This window comes from Pyrgilauda ruficollis, unplaced genomic scaffold (assembly GCF_017590135.1).
Source record: "Pyrgilauda ruficollis isolate IOZ18807 unplaced genomic scaffold, ASM1759013v1 scaffold111, whole genome shotgun sequence".
Lineage (NCBI taxonomy): Eukaryota > Metazoa > Chordata > Aves > Passeriformes > Passeridae > Pyrgilauda > Pyrgilauda ruficollis.
This window is the reverse complement of record NW_024509322.1, coordinates 135,000-156,827: the sequence shown is the minus strand read 5'-3', so window position 1 is coordinate 156,827 and position 21,828 is coordinate 135,000. Positions and strand designations below refer to the sequence as shown.

The 21,828-nt window shown below is 39.8% G+C and overlaps 1 protein-coding gene across 5 annotated transcripts in view; it reads left to right on the top strand.

Annotated features, from left to right (window-relative positions):
- The window catches only part of LOC121358840 (endonuclease domain-containing 1 protein-like), a 162,360-nt gene that overhangs the window by 8,442 nt on the left and 132,090 nt on the right, over window positions 1-21,828 (top strand). The window contains exon 2 of one of the 5 annotated variants that reach the window (XM_041477336.1): window positions 19,508-19,842. The exons of the other annotated variants lie outside the window; for them this stretch is intronic. The gene's annotated coding sequence lies outside the window, so the exon portion shown is untranslated. The remainder of the gene's footprint in view (window positions 1-19,507; window positions 19,843-21,828) is intronic. 5 annotated transcript variants of the gene reach the window in all.

The window sequence follows — 21,828 nt, the reverse complement described above, 5'->3', positions numbered from 1 at the left end:
AATTCCTCAAAAGCAGTATTACTTCAGCAGTGAATGAGTCACATCTATAAGCAGCAATAATTTGTACTGGAACCCAAAATTGTGTAATAGAGTGGGGGAAAAATGCTGGTAGGGATGTTTGATAGGTTAACCCAGGCCTCCAGCATTGTGATGGGAGAGCAGCATCTGTCAGAGCACTCTTTCAATTACAGAAGCATGGAAAATAGATGCTCGTTGTGCAGCCTGGGTGGCAGGATCCAGCCCTCCACTACTGCAAGCAGATGTGCAGTGTGATTCCTGCAGCAGATTTCAGGCTCCGAATTGGAGCTCTCATTGCTCCGTTTTTCAGCCTTTTTGTGCCCTTCAGCCTTTCCAGGATACAGTGCAATCACTGGTTGTTTAAAGACCTCTGGTTTCAAAAACAAGCCCTTGTAGCCTTTTCCTCTGAAGCAAATTTTTATGTTCCTGTGGGTAAAGTTACTCTGAGAAGGTTTACGGAAGATTATTCTCCTGGTTGCCTGGATCAGGTAAATACTATAAACATAATTTGTCATGTCTCATGTTCTCCTGGTCAAGTTCTCTGTAGGATATATCTGGTTGTATTTATCCATTTTGTTGATGTTCTCTCTTGCAATTACAAGGTACTCCTATATCATGAAGAGGTTTAATTCTGTTCCTGATGCTTTGGGCTGATAAAGTGCTAATGGATCTTCTGGCAGTTTCTTGTGAGATCAGTTTCCATGAAAAAATTGTATTTACCCAAAGTAAAGTCTGCTTTGGAGCACAGGTTTGTGATGTGTGTACAATTCCTGGCAGACAAGGATTGCAATTTGGTTTTTTTTTTTCCCTAATTCTGGTACTTCAGAAAAATCTCCCTGACTAGATGAAAACTGTAAGTCAGCTCTGAGACTTTCACATGAAGTCTCTTTGGTAGCTGTGTCAACATTAATTACTGTATAGCTCTAATGTTACGTATAAAGTGACACCTCTTCTGGCCTGCAACATTTCTCGTGGGCAAGATGTGCTTGGCTTATTTAGTTTTCATATTTGATACGCAAATCTTTGTAAATATATTAAACAATGTTGTTCTGCTGTTCATTGTTCTTTCTGGTAACGTGGACAGATGTGCATCATGTTTTTGAAAGAGATTGCAGTGATTCTTTCCTAGTTCACGACTTTTCCCTTGAAATGTTCCTTCATGGTTGTGCCTGCAGTCTGTCCATCCTAGGACTTGTTTTCGGGCTGCTGCTGCCTTGCAGGAAACAAAAATGAGGTGACTAAGTCTGTCCTTTCCCTGCGAGTGGCATTCATGATTTGTCTGTTTTCTTCAGTTGTTTTTCTGCGTTTCCTGCAGCAAAAGGAGACTTTGCCTCATTCCTGAGTGCTGGGTTATCTTTGTGGTTTGTTGATTCTGGATATGCAAGGAAAGAATCTGCAAGAGCAGAAATTCCAGCAGGGAAGGACAGCAGTAGGGAGGTTCTGTCTTCATCCAGTTCAGTCAGACTCCTGAGGTCAGCTTTCCATCCCTGATGAGTGTTTTGTTTCCTTCTGCCCATCACTGCCACCAGGTATCCAAAGCACAGGGATGGGCAGAATCCATCTTAGGCTCTCAGCACTGCTTAAAGCAATGTTCCCGTGGATTGCAGCAGTGTGGTTCATAACTTAGAGGTTTCTGGAGTTAGGAATGGGGTTGTGGAGTCATAAAATGATTTTGGTCAGAAGGGACCTTAAAGATCATCTAGTGCCACCCCCTGCCATGGGCAGGGACACCTTCCACTATTCCAGGATGCTCCAAACCCCATCCAGCTTGGCCTTGGACACTTCCAGGGACCCAGGGGCAGCCACAGCTTCTCTGGGCACCCTCACAGTGAAGACTTTCTTCCTATGAAATAATCCTTCCAGTTTTTTTCCTCTAGACCAGGGCCTGTAGGTAGGTGATTTCCCATCCTGTGTTTGTAAGGTACATTTTCCTGGCATCTCCACTGTGTGTGCTAGATGGGTGAAGGTTTTCAGCATACTTGATTTTAAGAATGATTTTTTAGCATCCTTTCTTGCATAACTGACTACAGAATGAATTTCCCTGCTAGCATTTAGTTTAAAATGGATGACGATTATAAATACATGTTTTTTCAGCTAATCTTATTCAGCTGACCCCTCTACTTCTACATTCTGTGTCTCTCAAGGGTTCTGTTAAATAATATTTATATTAATAGTACCATCTACTGCTGAATCCCTCCTGTGGTTTATAAGAGCATATTTAAGTATTACATTATGTTAACCAGCTTCACTGGTAGCTCAGAATTCAAGCTGTTTGTATTTGTAGTTCTGCTGCTAAGTCCCTCATCTCCTGTGAGTGTTGTAAATAAGATTTGGACCTGTAGAGAAGGAGGCCTGGGCAGCAGGGGCTGGGATTGTCCAGCCCTGCAGGGAAAGGGGATGTCCAGAGGTGCAGCCACAGCCACCTTTGCTCTGGGGAATTTGGGGTGTGTGGGTCACTGTCCCCAGCACTGAGGGCACAGGAGAGGAGGTGGGGAGGGGATTTTCTGTGAGAATCTGTGATGTCTGTGAGCGTCAGTTCTGAAAGTGGAGAAGCACAGAAACCCCAAATGGGGAAGATTTAAAAGTCAGAGACTGTGAATAAGAGACAAGTGGCTAACAGAGGGAGACCAGAGTAGAGTCATAAAATCGTTCAGATTGGAAAAGACCTTTAAGATTGAGTCCAGCCATTAACCCAGTGCTGCCACGTCCACAGCTTAATATAAAAAGTCAAACAGAACTTTTTCCTCTGTACACAAAAATCAAATTTGAAAAGTTCATTGAACTATTCTATATTATATCTGCTTATTACTAATTTGTATTCCTAGTATATATTATTAGGCATTTTTGCTAACTTTAGGAGCCTATCAATTGACTTTCATAAACTCTGTGTTATATTATTACATAATTATAATGTTATATTACCTACCTCTTGGTGGGGAGGATAGCTGTGTATCCATCTGGGAAGATGTCATCTTGTGCTCAGCTCCAAGACAAAGCAGTAATTCTGAGGCTCCCACTTTGCTGTCTCATCTTCCTACATGTTGGATTTCTACTGGGAACTTCCGTAATCCTTCCAACTGGCTGTGCTTCCTGTTGATTTGTTTATTGCTTTTCCTAATGAGTTCTAGTGTTCAACCTGGCTGTGTAAACACAGGAGGGTTTGGTGCCTTTTATTGAAAGAAACCTGGAATTGATGAAGGAATTAACTTCAGGGATGTCAAATGCCTGGAGCTGTGGTGCAGAAGTTAGTGCAGGAATAATGCATGGATCTTAAATTTAGATTTCATGGAAAGATATGTCTTTATGTTACCATTAGATTAATGTGTTGGCCCAGGATAATGCTGTCTTTTGAAGAGCTTATCTTAAAATGTTTAAAAATCTGTTCTTGTGTTTTACCATAAACTGATGTGGTCCAGCAGTCATCTGGCTCACATACTGGAAATATTTTGTTTTTCTTTTAACATGACTCATTACCATGCATTTGTAACTATGGTTATTTTCTCTTAAAGGATTTGTTCTGCCCTTTAATTATCATGTTTTGGGGCATTCAGGTTTGACTTATTACTAACGTAGAAATTCCTCCAGGGACTGCTAGCTTCCAAATAAATGTTTTAGGCTGCCTGCCCGTAAAATTAGCAGTCCTTATTACTTCACTGTTAGTCTAAATTAGATCTTCAGTGATGTTATGTCGCCCTAGTGCATGTGTGAATCTTACAACCTTTTTAAGGTGTCAAAAGTGTTGCTTTTGATGTGTTTGGGGGAGTTCAGCTGCTGCAGGTGCTCTCACTTGCTCAGTAACAGTGGTGTGTGTTTGTTCTGATGAAATAACAAGTGAACTGTTGTGGCAGATGTTATTACTGATCATTTGGACTTGAAAAAACATGAAGAAGCATTGTCCATGTATTCCTGTTCTCAATAGGGTATTCCATTAATAACTAGTGACCAGTTCCCTTTCTCTGTGTGTTATTATGTATGTTCTTCTGGTTTCTCTTAAGTTTTTTTTTTTTTTTTTTTTACAGTCGGAGAATTACAATATCTGTTTTTGTTTGCTTTCTGAAGGATGATCTTGCAATTCCTGTTAATTATTTTTTTTTATTGCTGAAGGGGTTATTTTAAATAGCAGAACTTTTGATTGGGTCAGTTTTGTTCATTATTTCTTCAGTATTGGATAATTCTCTTTCCTTACCTTGGTTTCCTGTCTAAGACACTTATTGCTGATGGTGTTTGTGATATTCCTGCAGAATTAATGCTAACTGCTAGTAAGAGTATTGAACTGGAGATGGTTTCCTAGGATTCTAAGTCTTGTCACTTGATATAGGAAGTCTGATGTTGTATAATTGCTATATAATTTGTACTTTAAAATAATCAAACTCCATCTTAAGGACAGGGTTTTTTACTTCCATTATTGGAATTAGAAGGAAGATTCCAATTTTCAGATCTTAAAAGTCTTCAAATTGCCAGCCTAACATTTTGAAGAGCCATTTCATGCTCACTTTTTAATAATAATTGCAGAGTTTGCCTTATGCCTCTTTGCTTGTATTTATTACTCTAATCCTTTTATGACCAGGAGCTATATCAGTTACTACCTCTTCAGTCAGGTAAGCAAACAAAGCCTCTAGTCTACATTCAGTATTGAATTTTCCATTCTCCCAACTGCCCCAAACTGTGCCTGCTCTGCATTTTTGGCTCAGCACCTTGGCTTGCCTGCAGCCAGAACAGCTAAACCAGCATGGGACACAGTGTCCCTCCCTGAGGATCTCTGTATTCCTCCAGAACTCCAGCCTGCGGTGAGTTCAGCTCGCTGTGCTGGGCTCTGACGTGCACTTGGAATCGTTCATCAAAGCACAAACACGATTTCAGGAACTGTTCCTAATCGTGTTGCTGTTGTTTGCTGCAGCTGAGGCTGCACGAAACGAGTGCTCGGCTTGCCCTCCATTTCCTGCCTCGCAAACCTCATGGTCCTGCCTTTCATTTTGGAGCTGGGGCTCCTCCTGTGTTGTTTCCCAGTGTGGAGGCTGCAGGTGCTGCTTCTCCTCTCTGCCCTCAGCTGATTCCTGCTTTGAATGCTTGAGCACAAACCATGGATGGAGCAGAGGGTGGCAGAGCAGGAGCTTGTCCAGGCAGGGATTCATCAGTTCTGGGAGGCAGCAAGAACCACAGCCACTGTCCTGTGACTGTGACACTGATCTTGACTGAGAAATGGGAGTTTTGGGTCTAAGGCTATGGCCAGTGGTCAGACAATGTCCTTTTTTCTTTGTTTTTTTTCCCTCTTAAACTTGTAGAAATGGGCCAGTTCAATCTGCCAAGCGCAGAACTTGCATCTGCTGCCATTCCTGCTACCTAAAACCACCTTTCTTTCCATGCTCCAGTGTGAATCCAGGTCCCTTAAGCAGGGCACGCACAGTAATTAGGTGAATTTTCCAGGCAGCCATAAATTGGGGTCACGGTTGCTTTATTTAGCAGGTGGTGTCACTCTGATGATCCATGGTCACGTAGTAATGGGCTAGGATTTTTCCTCCTTCACAGTTTCCAAATTAAGGAGCTGTTCACCTGGTGGGAATATATATTTTACCCAGGTATGTGACTGCACATCTGCTGCTGTTGAAATTCAACCCACTTTTATTATTTAAGTCTTTTTTTTTAACTTCTTTTTGTACATTTTTCTGGTTCTCCTTTCCTAACTCAGTTTTATCAAAAGCCATAAACAAAAACCAGGATTACTAGTGGGGAAAAAGCCACCAAAACTTATCCCAACCTGACAAATTTATAATTCTTAGCATCTAAACATATACACCAACTAAGACCAGAGCTAGTTACATGTGAAGAACTTAGTGCAGCCCATATGTTGAAAAAACTTGGATTTCTGCATGTTCTCTTTTTGCAAGATTTAAAACTATCCCCGAGTATATGGGTGGATTTAAAAAGTGGATGGTGAGGTCTACTTGGAGGTGTTGCAGCTCATTTGGAAATATCCTGCTCAGTGAGGTAAACCACAGAGATCCTACAGATCTGAGAGCATTCTTCCAGTCAGTGATGTGAAAGATCATAAGAAAGTGGTTGCATTTTTGTGTTATTTGGGTAGAAATAATTAAGGCTTCAAATCCAAATACTTGGCTGAGTTCATTAAAGAGGAAACAACATAAAGAATGGAGAAAGAGTTAAACCTGCTTTAAAAGATAAATAGGACCTGAAGCCTCTCTAACATGTCAAACAATGATAAATAAATATCAAATAGTCTTCAGTCAATTCAAATCAGAAAAAGAATGGGGAATTACAGCTCTCATTGCAGGTGATGGCATTTAACAGTTGGTTCCATCCTCTGTAAGGGTGAGGAAAGGCAGGGTAATTAATGGATATGATGGTTTAGAAGGTGGCTAAGTGGTAGAGACAGAGTTAATTTTGGAAGGGAAGGAAAAAGGTGGGTTGGTAGAGAATATATGGATTTATGGTCATTGGTGGTATGGCTGTGAGGGGTCACATCATTTGCCTGTTGAGGTTTGGCACTGTGTAGTTAATATTCAAAATGTAAGAAAATCGTTGAAAGGTTGTGATATTAGAGATATTTAATTGTGTTTCACTGCTTGGATATGGCACGAGTGTTGCATTGATCTTTATTTTTAGACCTGTAAAAACCTGATTCCTTTGATCTGCAGTTTTCATTGTTGGGTGGCTCTGAGTGACTAGTGAACATGCTAAAAGAAAGAGGCAGTGAGAAAATATTGCAGTTTTTCATGTTGTAATTGTGTGGTGTTTACATGAAGCTGTGAGGTCACTGGCTTCCGGCACGAGCCGCTTCCTGAAAACCTTCTACATGGTACATCTAAAAATGTACTTCTTAGAAAAACTCAGCTGATTTTTGTTTTTCCTTCTCGTGCTGCTGCCTGACTACCTGACTTTTGTTTTTGCTCCAGAGCTTGTACAGCAGTGCAGGGTAGTGCTCCCCTGGAATGGAGGGTGATGCTGCAGGAGGCACGGGATGTGCTGGAGAAGGTACCACAGAGAAATTGGGTTCATAAAACCCAAAGCAGGCAGTGGGAGCGTGGAGACAAGCACACAGTCTGACATGTAGAAAGTATTGATAGTCTCAGGCTTTAGCAAACTGTGAGTCATACTTTGGCAAGTGATGCAGTCAGGTTTGAAATAACCTGGAGGTAAAACCAGCATCAGCAAAATTGCTCCATGTTCCTATTTTCCTGTTGAATTTCAAGTATGTAAAAAGCAACTAGTTACTTACAAAACCTGCTGAAATTAAATAATTCTGGTTTTTTTAATGCAAAGTTGTCATGCTGTTGGTGGCTTCTAAACTTGTATATTTGGAAATCATGGAATTATTAGGCTTGGAAAAGCCCTCTAAGATCATGAAACACAACCATTCCCTCAGCACTTGAGAAAAACAGGTTCCCAAATGCCACATATTCATGTCCTTTAAATTCCTGCATGGATGGGGACACTAATATGTCCTGGGTAGTCTGTTCTAATCCTTAACAATCCTTTTGGTGAAGAAATTTTCCGTAATATCCGACCTGAACCTCCCCTGGTGGAACTTGCAGCACTTTCTTCTTGTCCTGTCCCTTGTTGCTCAGGAGATGGAAGTAGCCATCAAATTTCTGTAAGACATGAAGGATTTGGCAATAATAAAAAAACCCCAGGCATATATATATATGTGTGTGTGATAAAGGAAACAGGCAGCCAAGTTTTATTACTCATCACATAGAACACAGTTTTGGATTGTATGACATTTATAATGTAAAAGAGATGATTCCAACCAAAATGTGTTCTTTGAAGTGAAATATGGTCCTCACAAAGCAATATAAATTAACTAAACTGTGGCGGGTCAGCATGTGTGGGAACCAGGAAAGATGAAGAGCATGTCTGAAGGAAGAATTAAATTTCTAAAGTAGTTTTAATAGAGTTATGTCTGTGTTTTTAATTTTTTTAACCAGATTAGATGAACTGACATATTTCAAAAGTGTATGTATTTTTTAAAATAACAGTATAATCCTAAAATGCCTGGATGAAATATTTGAGTTGAATATTTTTTCTATTTTGTGGGGATTTTTTTCTTCATAGTAATTAGCTAAAATACTACTTAAGGCTAATACTGAACCTAGCAGAGTAAAGACTAGCTAGAACACCTTTAAAGGAGTGCTTTTATTTATAGATTATCTAAGTGTTGCAGTGTATGAAAATACAGACATTCTGCTGTGAAAATGAGTGTTTGAACATCATGTGTCAGTTTGAAGGTTGAAGATAAATGTGAATTTCTAGGATTAGTAATACACTCATCAATATCAAATCAGATTATTTTTTTTATGACCATGCACAATATACTGAAACTTGCCAGACTTCACAGAAGTAATAGCAATGGGAAATTCTTAAATACAAATAGTTCTTAACTTTACAAGCACTTCTAACAATACTGTGGTTTTAGCCAGTCATCATGCTGTTTTATAGCAGCTATAAACTCTATTTCCAGAAAGACATGCTGCCTGTCAACCTAAAGTTGGCAACATTCCTGTGAATTTCCATGGTAATTTTATTGGTAATTAGCATTTGTCAATAGCATGTCTGTCATAACCCTTACATGTCTCAAACCTCTTCTGCCTGTGTAGCAGTGAGATTCCTAAAATTCAGCTTTGTGGCTTTTGTCACTCCTGTGAGAAGAACCAGGGGTTTAAACTCCCTCAGTGTGGTGATGTTCACTGTTCTGTTGATACTGATATTGTAGTATTTTTTTTCCTCTCGTTGTCTGGGTTTTAAACTTGTGGCTGTTGCACCAACATCCTCATCTCCTAGTGTGTATTTTCTTTTATTCTGGGTCTTGGGGAGGATGCAGTGTGGTCATAAGAATTGCAGGTTGTCCCAAAAATTTCTACTGGCTTGAGGTCCAGGTGAATTTTCACTCTGGTAGAGCCCTTGATGATTTTTGCATTTCTCTGTAGGTTGGTGTTGTCATTCATCTGAAATAATCTGGGAATATGTCTTTTGGTTTTTGTCAGTTCTCGGGTGAGTGCATGACCACCTGACAGGTGGAGAAAAACTCAGATAAAGTTCTGTTTTGGATGAAATGCAATAACCTGTGATAAAAAAGGGTTCAGGTAAAGTGACCTAAAGCCTTTGCCCTGCAGAGCTGTAGTCCAGCTTTGTTGTAGAAATGAAGTTCATGAATCTTCAGTAATGATCACACTGGATGAACATTCGTGTTTATTCACGTTTTAAAAGTTTTGTCTTTGGGTGAAACTGCCACATAGACTTAGCTGAAAATTGTGTTGGGGTCACTTAGTTTTCCATGTTGCTTAAGGTCCTAAACTTTTAAGTACTTTGCACTTTGTGTGTTCTTCTGAAACATGAAATTGTTTTACTGCTTTTACATTTGCTGTGCAGTAGCTACTAGTTATCTTTGCATCTTGATTTTGTCCCCAGTGAATCCATAGTGCTGAGCTTGTGGAGCTTTATTTGGCTGAGTAACAGTGAGCAGTATGTGGCTTGGCAGCTGGAATTTCCCAAAATCAAAGCGAAATGAAGGAAATTAAGAGTTAAAGCAAGGACAGGAGCTTGCAGCAGCAGATCAGTGCAGTTTCAGATAGTTATCACTAGGAGGACACACAGACCGTGATATTAAGGAACTAATTGTTTATCTTTTCTTATTAACTGGTTTGGTACTGAAAAATTCTGTCTTGAATGGGTGCCATATAGTAATGTGTTAATTAAGATACTTGATTTTACTAGAAATTAAAAGAGAGGGTTGTGTAATGGACGAAACCAGAGTGTGATGACGTGAGGAAATCTCCCAGGGATTACTTGGTGAAGCAGAACACGGATTCTCGAGGGCGTTCGTCCGCCCGAAATAGGTGACATTTAGGTGGAAGTGATCCCTTTTTTTCCCATTTACTTTACAGCTTTGTGTTGCAAGGAATTCCTTACACCTTTGTATGAAACGTTTGTGGTGTTTCCTGCTGGTCAGGACACTGTGTGACGTGGATCAGTGGCTGGGATTTGATGCGGCGTTGGCTGTAATCTTAATTTAATCCGTGTGTTGGTGTTTCACAGTGTTGGCAAATAGCTTTTCTTTTACTTGTCTATATGTGTTTACTTAGATTCTGATGTGCAGTGTCTGTGTCAGGTTGAGTAATATGGAAATTAGTCTAATTGATTTAAATAGTTTGTAGACTGCCCATGTTGCTGAGGCAAGCTGTTACCTAATAAAGACTTCGGAATCTGACTCTTTCTGTATAGAATCATTATTGATATCACACATGCAGACAAAGATGATAACTGAAGCATATGCTTCAAATAAAATGACACGAGAAAATGAAAAATGGTTTCAAATTTTAAGTTACTGAAGGATGCACGGAAATAACACCAGATGGAGAGAAAGAGAAACTAAGACAGAGATTATTAATAAGTGTGGTGCGTTGCTGTGATATAGAATAGAATCCTACAGGCTTTCAGTGTATAAATCTTGTTGTTACTTTGGTTATAGTCCCTGTGATGTGTAAAAGTGAAAATGCATCATTTCACTCCTCCAAAGTAATAGTCCCTGAGGCTACAAAAAGTAGCACAAGCCAGTTCAAAGTCACTTTCGAAAATGTACTAATAGTTTTGCCATGGTAGATGGTCAAGATTGAACTATATCTTCCTGAAAAATAATATTTCTGGGTTTAATGTGATTTTATATCTCTGGCTTCATAAACTATCACTGGGAGACATTTTCCTCAATATTGAAACTTGTTTCTGTAGTTCCATTTTGTCAGACTAAAAAGCAAACCTTTGATAAAACCTCCTAAAAAACACATGGTCTGGAGCTGTTGCATTGTTGTTTTGTCAAAATTTCTGTGTGGGAGCACGCTGGTTCACCTTCCCCTCAGTGTCTGTATCTAACACAGTTTAATTTTTCACACATTTCTTTCATCTTTGCAGCAAATCCTGCATTTTACTTTTCCTAGGGTACGGTTCCTGTTCATCCATTTGTATTCCCATCAGTTGAGTTGACTTTATCATTATTTTTCATGGAATCAGTCTTTGCCTTCTAACAAGAACTTGGTGTTCTGTATGAGGTCCTCAGTTGTTGGAAAACAAGGATCCAGCCTGGTTCCAAACTTTTGAGTTGAGTGTCTCTTCTGACTCTGTGGACAAGACTGTGCACTCTGCAGATTTCAAGCTTCAGCCTCTTGAGTCAATTAATTCTTCATCATTTGGGCTAAATTGTCAAGGTTTGTCTGGGCACTGTTTTATCTTCTGACCCTGCAGAGATTTTCTGTATTTTGCAGAACTTTCTAGAAGTCTGGAGTACGACCTGACTCAGCAAAGTAGTTCAAGTTCTTTTTATTTGCTGCAGAACTTTTAATGACTGAGGCTTCTTCAGTCTGTCTTTATGATTTTTAGAAAGACCTTTAAATCACTCATCCTAAAAATAGCCTGGAATACTGTAAACAGTAATTGATGTATGAGCAGAAACACACACTCTGTGATGTCATTAGAGGTCTGCACTGGTTTTCTGAATGATCTGATTTGAATTTTGGAAAACTCTGAGCATGGAAGGGGAAGATGAGACCTCATATTACTACCCAGAGAAAAGATGAGAAACCTTTTTAATTTTATGAGGAGAATGAGGATGAGGCTGTGACACTGAATTGTAGAATGTTAAAAACGAGGGTTGGGTTTTGTTGGGGGGGTTTTGCTGGTTTGTTTTGGGTTTTTTTTCCCTGGGTGAAATGCTGTGTACTGAGGGGTTATACTAGATTACTGTAATAAGACAGGTTGATCTCAGGATGAATAAATATTGAAGTACGTTTCTTGTTCATACAAGAATAGTTGATGGTACTGTCAGGGTGTTAACAGAGAGAGTAATTATAGTAACACAATATTTGCAGTGTTGTAGCAAAGCAGGTTTTTGATTATTCAGACCCTTTAAATTAAAAATGGCTTTGTAAGTTTATATTCAATTACACACATCAGTTCGATCAGGTTTTTGTTTTACAACAGAGATTCTTAACCTTTGACTAAAAGCGAGTTCCTGTGGAAGTCATTCAAGGCGGCGCACTAAGATAATCATTCAGATTTTGAGAGCAATGAAAACAGATCAATACTGACTTCTTGTTCCGTGAGTAGCAGCAAATTAAATCCTCATAAACTCAGCTGAGGGATGGACAGCTGGGCAAGCAGGAGCAGGGCAGGATGGAGGGAGGGAGGCAGGAGTTTACACAGAGGGGCAGACACTTCCAGAGGAGCAGTGCAGATGGCACCCCTGCTGTGAGCATCGGTATTTGTAGGGTAGCACACGAGGATCCTGTGTGCATTTACCACTAGGAGTGTACTCACACGTGAAATCCTAATTCCTGCAGCCTTTAGGCTCTGCTACGACAGATTTGCCAGACTTGGAGTTTTGCAGCCCCGTGAGGTGTTGCGAGGAGCAGATCAGGGATGAATGGAGCAGCTTTCTGCCTTCATCTTCCCAGGTGGATAATGTGGGATGGGGGAAAGGAATTGCTGAACAGAGGAAGTTCAGACGTGCTGAAATAGAGCGTTGCTATAGATCAGCTTTTCTCTGCTGCTTGCCAGAACTGCACTGCTTTTCCCAAGTTATTGTAGGTTTATTTCCAGAATATGCCAAGCATGGAGCATCTATTTTGCTCTAATCAGAAGACAAAAAAAAAAAAAAAAGCCCAGCTAATGGGGCTTTCCTTGTCTCCACAACTCCTCAGGATTTTTATGCTGTTGTGAATAATCAGATTTGGTACTTCTTTGCCTTGGTGGAGAAGTGCATTAGTGCTGGTGAAAAACTCTCTGTTGGGAGCACTGTATTGCCAAGATTGGCATCTTTTTACATGGTAAAGGTGGACAGAATCAGATCCTGTTATTGTAGCATAATTTGTTGTAGTTTCTCTCCAATTATTGCAAATTTCTGCTAGTGTAAACCTAAAAGTAAGCAGCCAGTTTTGCATAACTAAAAAAATTTTCAAGAAATCATCTGCGTTTGGATTTCTGAAAATTATAAGGATAAATCAGAAATTCTAAAATTGATTTTACAATCACAACAAACGATCAAAGGGCTATATCAAGTATTCTCCAGTAGTAAATGTATCTTTTTTGCTGTATCAATATTTGATATTTTTTTCCCTCTTGCTTTACATTAAAATCTTTTTGTCCTTTTTTTGTTTCCACCCTTTAAGCTTTTTTTTTTTTTTTTTAAACTAAAAGTGGTTTTAGTTGGTAAGTGGATTTTCTGATTTTAAGTGCCACAGGTAGCAGCAGTATTGGGGTACTGGGTGAGTTTGGGAACGACAGAGAACTGTGCATTGTATAGTTGTCAGTGCTAGAACATGATCTTTTGTTTTGACCTGAAGGATTTGTTTCAACACTAAAGCAATTTCTGTGTCTTTCGTGTCTGTATTGTCATGTAAATAGTTCTGGGAGCTGCAGCAGAGAAGTTGATGTTCTCAGGGGCTTTACCCAAATCCATCTGTTGTGCGGTTTTGATGGAGATGCAGGGTGCAGGAGGGGAGACCCAGGGTGCAGCAGTCCCACAGAGTGCCTTGGGTGGCAGAGGAGTGTTTTTACACTTGTTTTTTTAACTATCTTACGGGAAATAGATGCTGCAGCCCAGTGGAGTTGGCTTATTGAAGATGAAAGGTAATTGAACCAACATGGGATTAAATAAGGCTTTTCCATCTCTCCATGTGACCTGTCTTAACAGCTTTTAACCAAACAGTGGAAAAGTACAGAGTGTGTCCGTGGCCATTTGGCAGTCAGTTTCTCCAGACACAATTTCCAGGGCCTTCAGTTGTTCCCTTCATTTACTTTAGTCAGTTTGTTGAATTTGATAACAGTATTTGATGTTATTTGATAACAGTATTTAATGTTATTTGATAATATATTCTTCAAGTCTGAATCAAAACAGAGAGTGGCAGGACAGAGAAGAATGAAGGAAGGTATGCACCCTGTACTATGTGAATAGAACAGAAATAATGAAATAAATCACATAAATTCTTGTGTACAAGTGGTTGCTGGGGTCTGCTCAGTGCTGGTCAAGGGCTGGTCAAGTGTGGTTTTTTGTTTTTTATTTTTTTTTCCAACAGAAACATAGGAAATTGATATCCAGAGAGTTTCCCAACTCCATTTATTCTCAGTTATCTCAGAGCTGTTGGCCACTAAGGGTGAAGCTTGCTCAGCTTGCTTTAACCACAGGACTGATAAATTCCAATGGAATTACGGCTCCGTGTTTCAGAAGATGCCTGGAAATTTCTTGGGAGAGGAAGATGACTGACACAAATGGATCCGAACAGGAAAGGAAGGATGTTATTCTTGGTATTGTTCAGGGTGTTTTTCTCTTCTGTGGAATACAGTTGAATCAGTAACAGGAATGACAAACTAGGAGGCTTGGAAGGGAGTGCAGTGATCAGACCTGATGGTGCTTGCTGACAGCAGGTCTGCATCAGTGAAGTGCATGTTAAAACAGCCCAGGAGCTTTTCTGGATCTCCATGTGGCAAAGACTCAGTAATTTTCTTTTTTGGTTAGAAAACATAGAAGTTGATTAATCTTTTTAAATTTTATTTTATTTATTTTATTTTTAAAAGAAAGTATTGAGTTTGCTGGGTATATTTTAGTGGGGTTTTATAAATTTTATTTTGGTGTTCTGTTTTGGTTTTCTGACCAAATGCTGAGTAAAGTAGCATTAGGTTTTTAAATCTTGCACATTGCGTTATTAGGGTAACAATATTGTCTAATTATAAGACATAGGTCACTGACTGATGTAAAGATCAGGTGAGGGGAACTACTCTATATTGTGAAGGGGAGAAATTGTGCTTTGCTACCTGCATTTAATTTCTCTTTCCTTCACTCTAAGGTTCTTGTCTATCTGTTTTATCCTCTCTAGGTATAAAAGACTCAGCAGTTTCAGGAAATAAAATCAGATGTGATGGTTCATTTCTCTCATAGAAAGATGAAAAATCTTGTTGTCAGCAGAGGGAGGTTGTGGTCAGACCAGGAGGGCAGAATGTCTTTGTCCTCAGCGTCATTTCCTTGGCCGATGACCACGGGGTCACTGTGTCTTTAATTAATATTCTGGGCTTGCCTATGTAATTTTTAATACCAGAAGTACAAATGTTCCTTTTGCCAAGTGTTTAATTTTTTGGACAGGAGCCTTACCTTGAAACCACCTAGGAGAAGCTTTGACTGCCAACAGGATGAATCCCTCCAGACTCCAGGAACAGCAATGTCAGGGAATAACTGATCTGAGCAGGTCACTCTGGACTTTACAGTCAGTGGAGGGCTGCCTTAAAAAGTTTAGGATAGGATTATTCATTTTCTCATGGAGAGAACTGGATTTAGTGAAGTTAATCATAATGAAAGCTCTGCTAGTTTAAGAAGACCTCCTTTACCTACAGGGGTACCTGGACAGCTGGTTCTTGGTGTGGACAGTTGAGATAAATCCCAATATTCTGTGATTTGATTGCTGTGCTTTGTAGAGAAGTAGGGGTTTATTACAGATGTGGTATTTTTCTGTGAAAATCTGTAGAATCCAGGTCTTTTGTCTTTCAAAATGAAGACAATATATGCCACAATATGCTTTTGAAGGCACAGTCGAAAATTATTAATACTGCACTTACCCTTTTTTAAACATATGTGTTGATTTAGAATCTTTCTTGAGTTGTAAGAATTGAGTCAAGCAGTTGGAGGGGAATGTACTGGGTTAGAATAAAATTAGACTGTCAATTGTAGATCCATAATAGAAACCATGGTGCTACCTTGGCCACTCTGCCATTAAAATCCCAGAAATAGTCCTGATGAGTTTTATTCTGCTCTTGTAATCAGACTCTGCAGTGCAGTTGACTGGAGTCTTAAAATACTTGTATGGATTGAATAAGAGGTGCAGAATTACAGGGATGTGCTCTGATGTGCCCAAATGATTTCACCATCTCTGGACGTGTCACCTGCTGTTCAAGTAATGGGAGGAAAAGTAACAATTGAGTCATGTTGGTGAAATCAGAGATTTTATTGGAAGGTTTAGATGGCCACTAAGTGCCCTGCTGAAAGGATTAGGTGGGATTTTTTCCCACTTGGTGCTTGCTTTACACCCAGGTGTAAATGTTAGCATGGAATAGAATATTTCAGTTGGAAGGGACCCACGGTGATCATCTAGTCCAACTGCCTGAGCAGCTCAGGGCTTGCTAAAGGGTTGAAGCATTCAGGTCATTGATAAATACATTGAACAGTACTGGCCTAGGGCTGATCCCTGAGGAGCACTGCTGGTGACAGTCCTGAAGCAGCTGGAACCTCTTTGGGCTCTGCCCTTCAGCCAGTTTGTCACCCAGAGCACCCTGAATTTGCTCACCCCACAGTGGGGACAACTTGCCCAGAAGGATGCTGGGAGTACCAAAAACCTTACTAAAAGCCAGAAAAACTAAATCCTCTTCCTCCCCTTAATTCCCTGGGCAGTTGATCTTATCACAGATAGATATCAAATTAATTAAGCTTGTGTTTACACTGTCTGGCAGATGTATTCATCAGAAGACCCTCAGCAGCACCCACTGTAATCCTCTCCATATTTTTTTCCAGGAGCTGAAGTCAAACTAACAAGTCTGTCCTGATTTTGGCTGGGATAGAGTTAATTTTCCCTAGTAGCTGGTGCAGTGCTGTGTTTTGGATTCAGTGTGAGAATAGCATTGATAACACACTGATGTTTTTGGTTGCTGCTGGGGAGTGATTATTCCAAGTCAAGGACTTTCAATTTCCCAGGCTCTGCTGATGAAGAAGTGAGTGGGACAGTGGCCCTGAACTGGCCAAAGGGATATTCCATACCATGGGACATCATGTCCTGGGGGATGTTAGCCAGGAGTCAGTGGTATTTTGGGATGTGCTGGGCATGAAGTCAGTGACTGGTGACTTGTGCATCACTTGTTGTCTCTCTTTTTATTATTTCCCTTCTCATTATATTATATATTATTATTATAATTATATTTTATTAATTATTAAGCTGCTCTTACCCACTTTTTAACTTTTCCCAGTTCTCCCCATCCCCCTGAGCAAGGGGCTGTGTGGAACTTAGTTCCTGGCTGGCATTAAACCACAACACTTTTTGGTGTAAATTCTTCTCGAATTATTTTCTGCACAAGCCGATGTCTCTTGCAGATAGTTTAATTACCGTGGATTATTTTAGGTATCATATTGATGACATGGGTGAGCAGAAGGAAAGGGAATGGGGTTGTCATGACTACTGTGATTTTTAAAAAAATTTTGTGCTTCGATTTAAAAATATTTTTATCTCTAAATTTTTAGGGATAAGTAATGTCCTTTGCAGATTGTAAATTACTGGTGATACTTCAGACTCCAGTAATTCTAGCAGAAGCAGTTTTTCAAGACGTTTTTTCCTGGAAATCAGAAAAGGGTGAAGAGAAAGAGCATTCTCTTGGCAACTTATATAAAGGAAAACTGGGTTAGCTTAATACTCATGTAATAGTTGAGTATAACTTACTGTGGTGCTCACAAAAGGGCATGATTTGTTTCAAATCAAGTGATTTTTATATAGAATTTCTGTAGAAAATTTTTTTTAATGCTGGTAATTTTTGCTTGAACTAGTAAATTCCTGCAAGCTTGCAGCTACTATTACTAACAGTAATTTCATTGTTTTATTTAAATCAATATAATTATTTTTCCACGAGGAGATCTTGCAGTACTCATGCCTTGGTTGTGGTTAGGAATGAGTTTTTCTTGTGGAACTGATTTAGGCCTTTAATTATTTTATAGCAAAGGGAAAACTGATGCAATTTTTAGGTATTTTCAGTCATTCAGAGGGTAAATGAACTTCTTTGTGACTAATTAAGTAAATATTTCTCTAATGCACAAGAGTGGGTGTCTTTTGTGTTCTGGGTGTGTTCATTCTTGACCTTTGCATTACTTGGACCATAAACGGTAATTCAGGGACAGAATTCCAGTGTTTTCAGCATTGATCAAGCAGGGATCCTTCCAAAGTGAACAGCTTTTAAAAAAGAGAAAAAATATTCTTGCATTTTTAAAAATATATCCATTAAAAAAAAAAAAAAACTACCAAAAAATAAACCCAAAAAACCAGTCCTTGCTTAGATTATCCCTAAACATACATATTTATGTGATTATTACCTACACAGTTCCCTCCTGAATTTGATTGATGCCTCTGGCCTCCTTTATGTGCTTGCTCAGCGACAGCAGTGTCTCTGCTCTGATTCCCAAGCTGGTTTTAGCTCGGGTTGGTGATATAACCAGATCAGTCCAAGCTGAAAATGGGTTCATTTGTCCTGTTTCTCAGCCCTTGCTGAATTGCCTGGTACATGAGTAGGCTGCCACTTGTCCCCCTGGCTTGCTCAATCTTGTTCTTACAGTCTGGCAGTCAGTGTTGGAATTAAACTGCAAAAAAAAAAAAAAATTATTCCTCAGTCATCCTTTGGTTGCTGGTATCTCTTAACTGGGTGGTTTTGTGCATGTACTGGAGGCTGATAATTTCAGGTATTAATTTTCTGAAAGACTGAAATGCTTTTTATTTTTTTTTGCTTTGGGTAATTAGAAACAACACAGATTTTTTTTTTTTGGTTTTTTTTTTTTGTGAAACCTAGTTAATATTATTGACTAATATAAATTACAGGATGAGGAATCTAGCAGTGGATTTTTATGCTGTGACGTGCAGCTCATTCAGCTGAGGAGCTTGCCTTAAATCCCACACCTGAGCTACTTAAAGGAGCAGATACAAACAGAGATTGTGAATTTGCAGGAAATATAAAAGGACTTTAAAGCCTCGTGTTTCTTAAGATATTTCTGTGCAGAGTCTTCCTTTACAGTTGGTTTTTAAGGTGTGTAAAGCCAGAAGCATCAGGTGTGAGAAGTGATGGGCTTGGCTCTCCTAGCACTGGATTCCCATCCTGTGTATCCATGGCTGTTCCTGACCACTCTTCCCCAATCCACAGTCTGTCTCTGCATGCTGGATTTAAAAGTGCAGTTTGCCCATGGTGGTGACAAATTCCACTTTCCTGGTCACACTGAAAGCAGGAGAGAATTGGAAGAAAATCCAGATTTTCCCCCCTGCTTGTTTTATTTCTACTTCTCTGACAGGTGTTGCTATGTGTGTCAGGGATCTTGTAGTTAAACGAGCACAGTCTTTATTTTAAAGTGAAAATAGGATTTTGGCAGCACTGGAAAAAATGCTCCTACTTGCCCTTAGCGGATTGTTTCTTTCCAGGGGGTGTGTGTTTGTGACAGAGGCTGGAAAGGAGAGGGATAAGTGTGTGTGGGCACTGGCAACACGCCACACTCTTCAGGCCATGCTCTGTATCATCCCTCCCTTCTCCCAGTGCCTTGCAGAATGTATAGGCTCAGCTATACAAAATAATACATTTATTTCAAAAATTGTGTTAAATGAGCTCATCTCAGTCACTCAGCAGTTATGAAATCCTGCCAAGTGCTACACGTCTTGTAAATTTAGAGGGGTTTTTTTCTCTTTTTTTTTTTTAATCTGCAAAGGATGAAATACTACACAAGTTACTGAGGCAGAGAGAAGGCATCTTCCTTCACCCATAACATACTGAGGCACGAAGAACGATGCTGAAAGCCAAGGTTTCTGGTTTGACCCTCCTCATCAGAGCTCCTGAACGTGAAGATTCCTGACTCACAGAAGCTGTCTGCTCGTGGCAGGCAAAATTATCATTTCTTGCACTCACAGCTGAGGGTTTTGATGGGGTTGGTGACCAGCTCTAGCACAGCACAGCTCCTTCTTCCTTTTCCTTCTCCTTTTCCTTCTTCATCACCAGCTTGGAACCAGGAATGGGTGAGACTTCTGCTGCTTCCCTCCTAACGAGGTACGAATTCCAGATCAAATGTTAAGAGCTGCTTGTTTCTACGTGAAGAAATCAGATTCAACCCCTGGATCTGTTCCAAGGAGGGATATCATTACGTTTGACTCTTGTGTTTGAAGCTGTTAAAGCCTGCTGATCTGACACAGCTAGGGATGGAACTAAAATATATCAGCGTTTCGGAGATGGGAGGCAGAAGGAACTGATGGGTAATTTAGTCTGACATTTAGGGTGTTGCAGGTCATTACATGTAACTGTTACTCCCTGTTTTGAGCTCAGTAGCTTATGTTTGATTGAAAAATTAACAGGCATCTGCTGAAAATGCTTTTCAGAAGCAGGCTGGCTTATTTGGGAGTTACTTAGACATGAGGATTTCAATATCTCTCGTAGTAATTTGTTCTATGGGACAAACAGTCTGTGCTTGCTTCTTTTTTTTTTTTTTTTTTTTTTTTTTTTTTTTTTTTTGTTTTTTTTGCCACATTTATAACTTGGATGTGCCTAATTCTACAACATAGTTTCATAGAATTTTAAGCTGACATAAACCAGCAGAATTGCTGAAAGAAGCAGTCAGCATCCCCCAGTTCCTGCCTGGATACCCCTGCTCCTGGCATGGCGCTCCTATAACCATGGGTGAACCCACTGCAGAACCAGCCACAAAAGCAGCAAAATCAGACTTCTCCAGGGTCAGTACCAAGGTCTAGATCATGGCACAGCTGCATGAAGGGGAAGGAACAGTCAGGGATGAGAAATGGGTACAGGTGGCTTCAGCAGCAGGTGGTGAAACCATGGAGTTGCTGTCAGCTCTTGGTTCTTGGCCTCTTCCTGGTGGGAATGTTGTTGGTTCTTGGCCCTTTTCTGATGGGATTAGTGGTGGTTGTGTTGCTTGGCAGCCAGCAGCATCTATGGGTTTATCCTCCTGGTGTTAAACACCAAAACTTCACAGCCAGGTGTGCGCCACAATGCTGGAATGCAAAAAAATAATTATTTGATGTAGCAAAAGCTGTTCAAGTGTTATCTAGGTATTAATGTTTACTTTGTTGTTGAGTTTTTAGTGTCTGTGTTGTAGTAATTGGTAGCTATACACAAGGGAAAAGGGCTTTGGATTTGCTGGAGGGCTTATACAAGGCAAATTAGTCTGAGTGTTGGCAGGTAGAATGTGGAAATTCTCAGGATGTGATGGCTGTTTTTAGTAAAGATTTTTTTCAAAAAATAAACTCTGCTTTAAAGACACAAATTGATATTTATCTTGAGACCAGATGTTGAACAGTATTTAGTGCTAAACCAGGTGACCTTCACACTAAATAATTTTGTTCTCTCAACTGAATGAATATTTCTCTTAGGAGGAGAGCATTTGGTAAGAAATCTCTGTGCCAGCTCTCATGCTCTTAATACTTTATTGTGGTTTATAATAAGAGGAGAGCATCTTCAGCCTGTAAAAATCTGAGATGTGCGTCATACTAATGTGGTATTAGTTTGTTGTGCTTCCTTTGTAGTCTGAGGAGGGTGAGGTTTTCTGAGATAAGAGGAGGAAAGAGCTGAAACTGCAAAGAGAAGGATGTGAGGACAAGTCAACCCCAGCAACAGAGGATTGTGCAGTTGGGGCAAGGGAATGTCTGTCACCACAAAACACTGTGGAGTTATGAACTAGAAATTCAGAATATGCCCGTCTCCTGGAGCATCACATACTGATGTTGTTCTCTATAGATGGAAAAAGATTTTTTTCCAGATACTGCTGCAAGTGTTGACTGATCGGTTTTTTTAGTACTGTCAAAATAATTTTTGTTGTTTTCATTTCAGTTTACCAGTAACTCTTACTGTAGTGAAAGTTGTTACGTAAGACTGGCCTGTATTTTCTTGCCAAAAGACTCCAGTATTTTTTTAAGCAACGGTGCTGATTGGTTGAAGCACAAAGTCACTGTTCACCACCCTGATTCCATGTCTCTCCAGGTAGCACAGAGCAAAGCTTCCTTGTATTTAAGACTGAAAAGTATT